The following is a 7,156-nucleotide window of genomic DNA, read 5'->3' as shown; positions in this document are numbered from 1 at the left end:
GAAAGATTGGAGGAACTTGACAGATGTACCAGGTGTTTAGGTAATCACAATGTAAAGGATTGTCATGCCAAATTAAACTGTTATCAATGTCACAAAGGAAGACACCATATAGTCATGTGTAAGGGTCTATATGACAATGTTGATAATAATGATAATGTTGACAATCCTGACACAACAGTAGCTAATGTAAAAATTGCTGCTAATGTTAATAATGATGGGTTTGCTGAAGTATCCTTACCTGTGTTATAGGTAAAAATTGATGATAAAAGACATAAATAAAAAATGTAACTGCATTATTAGACCAAGGATCCCAACGTACTTTCATTAAATGTAAATGTCTTGATGGGATGAAAGTACAAATGGGCGATCCTACCACTTTAAAATTATCCGGTTTTCTCTCAGATAAAAGGTCTCAATTGTATGACACTGTTTATGTAAATATCAGGTTGGGCAATGAGAAAAAACGTGTTAATGCAGTAATTGTAGATAGACTTCCAGAGAAAATATCTACAGTAGGGCTTAGTAAAGCTACAGAAAGACTCACATAATGTAAATTTAGCACCTTCTGGTGTAAATGATGATTCTGTAGGCCCAATAAATATATTGATAGGTAGTGACTATGCCTCCTTTGTAAAGGGTATGGTAAAGAAATGTGGTGTCACCCTTTTAAAGACTGCAGGAGGCCATGTAATGTATGGTAGGATTCCTCGTAATAATAATTCATGACTAGAGGAAATTACCAATACCATAACTGTGTGTCTTACTCATGAAATCGTGCCCAAGTATAATTCTTCCATAGAGGATGGTGTGGAGCCAGTACATAAATTGTTGGAATTAGACAGCATTGGAATAAATGTAAATGAAGAAAGTCCAGACGATTCTTTTACTCAGGAACAATACCTGAGAGATGTAAAATTTGAATCTGGACAATACTGGGTACGACTTCCGTGGAGACTGAACCTTCCAGAATTGCCCACTAATTACAGAATGGTATATGGACAATTAAAGGCTCAGCTCTGCGAACTGAATAAGACACCAGGATTGTTAACTGCCTATAATGATATAATTACTGAACAATTAATTAATAAATTTATAGAAGAGGTACCTCCTGAGCAAGCCAAAATTTATGGTCACTATTTGCCACATCACGGAGTGAAGAAGGATTCTAAGGCCACTCCTCTGAGGATTGGGTTTAATTGTAGGGCCAGGAGTAACAAAAATGTACCTAGTTTAATTGACTGTTTGATAACAGGTCCGTCGTTCACGGAAAAATTAGGAGATATCTTATTAAATTTCAGGGTGAAGAATTATGCCTTTACGGCTGACATAAGTAAAGCTTTCCTAAGAATGGGTTTACAAGAGGCTGACCGGGATTGTACCCGCTTCTTATTGCCTGAGAATCCTAGTGACCCACTTAGCCCTCTGAAAACTTTTCGCTTTAGGAGCGTATTATTTGGTGCTACATCCAGTCCGTTCCTACTTCAAGCAACGATAAATGCACACCTTAAACGTATGGGAAGTCCATTGAGTAAAGTAATGAGCAAACAATTTTATATGGACAATTTCCTGGGTGTGACGTCAACTGAAGAGGAACTGTTAATGACTTATGGAGAGGCTAATAAAATAGTGCAAAGTGCAAATATGCCTCTGAGGGAATGGAATAGTAATTCGTCCAAATTAAAGGACAAAATAAGTAAAGATTACCCTGGAGATGAAGTGCCAAAATGTAGTAATGTATTAGGATTAACTTGGGCTATTGAGAGAGATTTGTTAATGTTAAAACCTAATAATTACAGTATGCCCAATAAATTAACTAAGAGAGTTTTGCTTGCTGAAGTTTCCAAATGTTTTGATCCACTAGGTTTAGTGTCACCCCTTACTATAAGAGGGAAATTATTAATACAAGAAGCATGGAAACTTAAATGTGCTTGGGATGAAACTCTACCTGAGGAATTCATTAATAGGTGGGATGAATTAATTGGTGATTATGAAAAAATTCCAATGTTGGAGTTCCCACACCAGGTGGCCAATCCAAATGGGAAAAATGTACTCCACATTTTTTGTGATGCTTCAAAATTGGCATATGAAGGAGTTGCTTACCTTCAATGTAAAAGTGTTATCTCTCTTGTTATGTCTAAGGCTAAAGTGTCTCCAATTAAATCACGTACTTTACCTCAGTTGGAATTAACAGCCATTTATGTAGGTGTCAAATTAGCTAATTATATAAGAAATAAGTTGCAGGAGATAATTATTAGCAACACTGTAATTTGGTCTGATAATGAGGTATCTTTACAATGGATTCATAATGGAAATTGTGTACGTACAAAACAGAGTTGCTGAAATTAATCAGATGCAAGAGAAGTATAATAGTTTGGGTCAGCAAATGTTAACATTTAATCATATACCTGGTGAGGAGAATCCAGCTGATTTCTTGTGTCGAGGTTTACCTTATGCTAAATTTGTAAATGCTGTATCATGGTTTAAAGGACCGAGCAGGTTGGTAAATAGAGCTAACTGGCCTGTACAAAAGGCGTATATTGCTCCTGTTGAAATTGCTGTGACCACCGCTCCAATAGTTTGTCCTTCCTTAGCCATTGATATAAATAGGTATTCTTCTTTACCCAAACTAATCAATGTAACTAAGTTGGTGTTTAAATTTCTAAACAAGATGAATATCTCATATAAGTTTTCACATCCTCTTGAATATTGGATAAAGAGGGTACAGGAAGAACTTTATGGAAATGAGATTAAATTGATGGTAAGAAAAATTGTGAAAGGTTCCATAATAGAGAAATTGGGGCTGTATTTAGAGAATAATGTAATTAGGTGCAGAGGTAGGTTACAAAATTCTGAATTGGGTGATAAAACTCATCATCTAACAAATTTAATTGTTTTAAATGCCCATAAAAATGTAAAGCATGGTGGGGTACAAGATAGCTTAAATTGTATTAGGGAAACTTTCTGGATTCCACAAGGACGGCAAAGTGTAAAAAGGGTGATTAAATCTTGTGTAATATGTCGCCCTATATGTACCCAGGTCCTCCACCATTGCCAAATGAGCAATTTGAGTCGTTTAGCAACGAACTCCGCCCAGCCACAGTGTGGAAAATACTGTATATTTTCCAGAAATACAGTAGTTATATGTAAATAGATGGCCTATACTGTATTTAATAAAAATTGTTATAAAAAATGGGAAGCTACGCCTGCGCAGAAAAGAGACTCTCCAGGTTTGAACTAGGCAAGAAAACGTTAGTGAATAATCGGAAGAATTTTCGTGCTCTAGCGGTTATATTGGGCTTAAAACCTCTCAAATAGGAGCCGAAATTGTTGGATGTGCAACTCTGCATAATTTGAGTATCAGGCGACAGGAAAGGACAACTCCAGGAACCTCAGATAAGTCTGTTTATGTTGTAGCTCTGGCCAGTGTTATTTTCATAGACAGTGAGGTTTTTTTGAGTATGATACACATTAATCTCCAGTCAAATTGGTGAGTGATATTAAGACATATTCTTCTGTTATATGTGTATATATTATCATTTATTAATTTTAAGATACAGTCCACAAATTTATATATTTACCAGAATTCCTGGTGATGCATATTTCATTTGTAATTAATATGTCTAGAGCAACTTGTGGATATGACAGTTGTAGGTATCGAAGGGGGACATTTTTTGCGACCTAGGTGTCCCAAATTCCTACTTGTCTATGTAACTTTGATAAATAATAATTATCTTTGTTATCATTTACTGGTATGTACATTATGAGTTACATCCAGATAAATGCAATTTTCCACAGAATGAAACAGACTGCCCACACATTTCAAAGCCAGTCATACATGAACCAGTTCAAGAAGTGAGCCAAAGGTGCCTGATGAATGTAGCTACAGAAAGGGAGTTGAATGATTTTTTATTTTTTTAGCTAACACACGTGTAATTTTACCTTATTCCTAGTAATGACTCTCGTATTATAGATAGTCTTAATGACCCTCGTGTAGTAGTCTTACTAGTATGATAATAAGATGTTATCTAGATTATAGAGTAATAAGATTATCACCTTAATTTTATAATAATAAGGTAAAAGGACCCCAATGAAAATAAGTCACTCTGTCTGATATTTTGGGTTATCCCAGGTACTTTACACATATGCTGCTATGTATGATAATCTATTAACTGTATTTGTGTATATCTAAACAAACTTACTTATTTACCCTCTCATCGGCGACTGACAGGCCACTGAGGTATTGGTGGTGTGTGTGGTGATCTGTAGTCGACTCAGAAGGTACCAACTATTATATTTGGATAAAAACAATCATAAAAATCGTAATTTTTGAAGTAAAAAAAAGCCGAATTGGCATCCTGTCCTCGTAGCAAATTATATTGTTGCAGTAATAACACCAGGAGGCAGCTCTGATGAAAACTCACACTCACACGAGCTTTTAAATCTCTGCACAAAATTCAATTTAAACCAGCAAATAATAGAGCCTACTAGACTGGAGAATACACTAGACCTCATCTTCACTAACAATGATGATCTGATAAGAAATGTCACCATATCAAAAACAATATACTCAGATCACAACATAATTGAAGTTCAGACATGTATGCGTGGAGCCCCAGACCGACATAATGAGACTAGTCACGAGGGAGCATTCACCAAATTCAACTTCAATAACAAAAACATAAAGTGGGACCAAGTAAACCAAGTCCTAACCGATATAAGCTGGGAAGATATACTAAGCAGCACAGACCCCAACTTATGCCTAGAACAGATTAACTCGGTGGCACTCGATGTATGCACAAGGCTTATTCCTCTAAGAAAAAGGAGGAGTAGATGTAAAATAGAAAGAGACACGCGCTCCCTTTACAGGCGACGGAAAAGAATAACAGAGCTGCTAAAAGAGGTCAATATATCTGAAATGCCTAAGGAGACACTGGTCAGAGAAATACCAAGCATCGAACTTAAGCTAAAAGAATCCTTTAGGAGTCAGGAATCGCGGGAAGAACTAAAAGCCATAAATGAAATCGAAAGAAGCCCAAAGTATTTCTTCTCCTATGCCAAATCAAAATCGAGAACAACGTCCAGTATTGGGCCCCTACTTAAACAAGATGGGTCCTACACAGATGACACCAAGGAAATGAGTGAGCTACTCAAGTCCCAATATGACTCAGTTTTTAGCAAGCCGCTAACCAGACTGAGAGTCGAAGATCAAAATTAATTTTTTATGAGAGAGCCACAAAATTTGATTAACACAAGCCTATCCGATGTTATCCTGACGCCAAATGACTTCGAACAGGCGATAAATGACATGCCCATGCACTCTGCCCCAGGGCCAGACTCATGGAACTCCGTGTTCATCAAGAACTGCAAGAAGCCCCTATCACGAGCCTTTTCCATCCTATGGAGAGGGAGCATGGACACGGGGGTCGTCCCACAGTTACTAAAAACAACAGACATAGCCCCACTCCACAAAGGGGGCAGTAAAGCAACAGCAAAGAACTACAGACCAATAGCACTAACATCCCATATCATAAAAATCTTTGAAAGGGTCCTAAGAAGCAAGATCACCACCCATCTAGAAACCCATCAGTTACACAACCCAGGGCAACATGGGTTTAGAACAGGTCGCTCCTGTCTGTCTCAACTATTGGATCACTACGACAAGGTCCTAAATGCACTAGAAGACAAAAAGAATGCAGATGTAATATATACAGACTTTGCAAAAGCCTTCGACAAGTGTGACCATGGCGTAATAGCGCACAAAATGCGTGCTAAAGGAATAACAGGAAAAGTCGGTCGATGGATCTATAATTTCCTCACTAACAGAACACAGAGAGTAGTCGTCAACAGAGTAAAGTCCGATGAAAAGCTCTGTTCCACAAGGCACAGTACTCGCTCCCATCTTGTTCCTCATCCTCATATCCGACATAGACAAGGATGTCAGCCACAGCACCGTGTCTTCCTTTGCAGATGACACCCGAATCTGCATGAGAGTGTCTTCCATTGCAGACACTGCAAGGCTCCAGGCAGACATCAACCAAATCTTTCAGTGGGCTGCAGAAAACAATATGAAGTTCAACGATGAGAAATTTCAATTACTCAGATATGGTAAACATAAGGAAATTAAATCTTCATCAGAGTACAAAACAAATTCTGGCCACAAAATAGAGCAAAACACCAACATCAAAGACCTGGGAGTGATCATGTCGGAGGATCTCACCTTCAAGGACCATAACATTGTATCAATCGCATCTGCTAGAAAAATGACAGGATGGATAATGAGAACCTTCAAAACTAGGGATGCCAAGCCCATGATGACACTCTTCAGGTCACTTGTTCTATCTAGGCTGGAATATTGCTGCACACTAACAGCACCTTTCAAGGCAGGTGAAATTGCCGACCTAGAAAATGTACAGAGAACTTTCACGGCGCGCATAACGGAGATAAAACACCTCAATTACTGGGAGCGCTTGAGGTTCCTAAACCTGTATTCCCAGGAACGCAGGAGGGAGAGATACATGATTATATACACCTGGAAAATCCTAGAGGGACTAGTACCGAACTTGCACACGAAGATTTTTAGATTTTGCCACCGAAGTGGCTAGTTTATTGTGCACCCCATATCCATCCTGTGGACGGTAGCGCGAGAGCATGTGGATACACAAAAGGCCTAGGAACTAGGCCCCAAAGGGTTAACAGGAATATATATGGATTTATATCTACATATCTATAGTTCACTTATCTGTTACAAGCAAATTTAGGAAATTTGCTTAGTATATCTGGTATCTTATGTTCATTAATAAGATATCTTGACATGTCACATAGGTTATTATACTGTCTGTCGCTGTATTCCTCAATAAGTGGACAATTAAGCACATAGTGTTCAAGAGAGTGACCATATGCCTGATCACATAATTTACATTTAGTTTGATCATCATCTGTGTGTCTCCCAAACTGCCAGAAGTACTTGTAACCAAGCCTAAGCCTGGCCACTACAACATCAGTCAGTCTGTTCACATTGCAAGTTGCTCCATAAACATACTTGCACACGAAAATCACTCACTACGAAAGCAAAAGACTTGGCAGACGATGCACCATCACCCCAATGAAAAGCAGGGGTGTCACTAGCACGTTAAGAGACCATACAGTAAGTGTCATG

Source organism: Cherax quadricarinatus, chromosome 19, assembly GCF_038502225.1.
Source record: "Cherax quadricarinatus isolate ZL_2023a chromosome 19, ASM3850222v1, whole genome shotgun sequence".
Lineage (NCBI taxonomy): Eukaryota > Metazoa > Arthropoda > Malacostraca > Decapoda > Parastacidae > Cherax > Cherax quadricarinatus.
The sequence above is the reverse complement of the archived record's forward strand: the minus strand, read 5'-3'. Positions refer to the sequence as shown.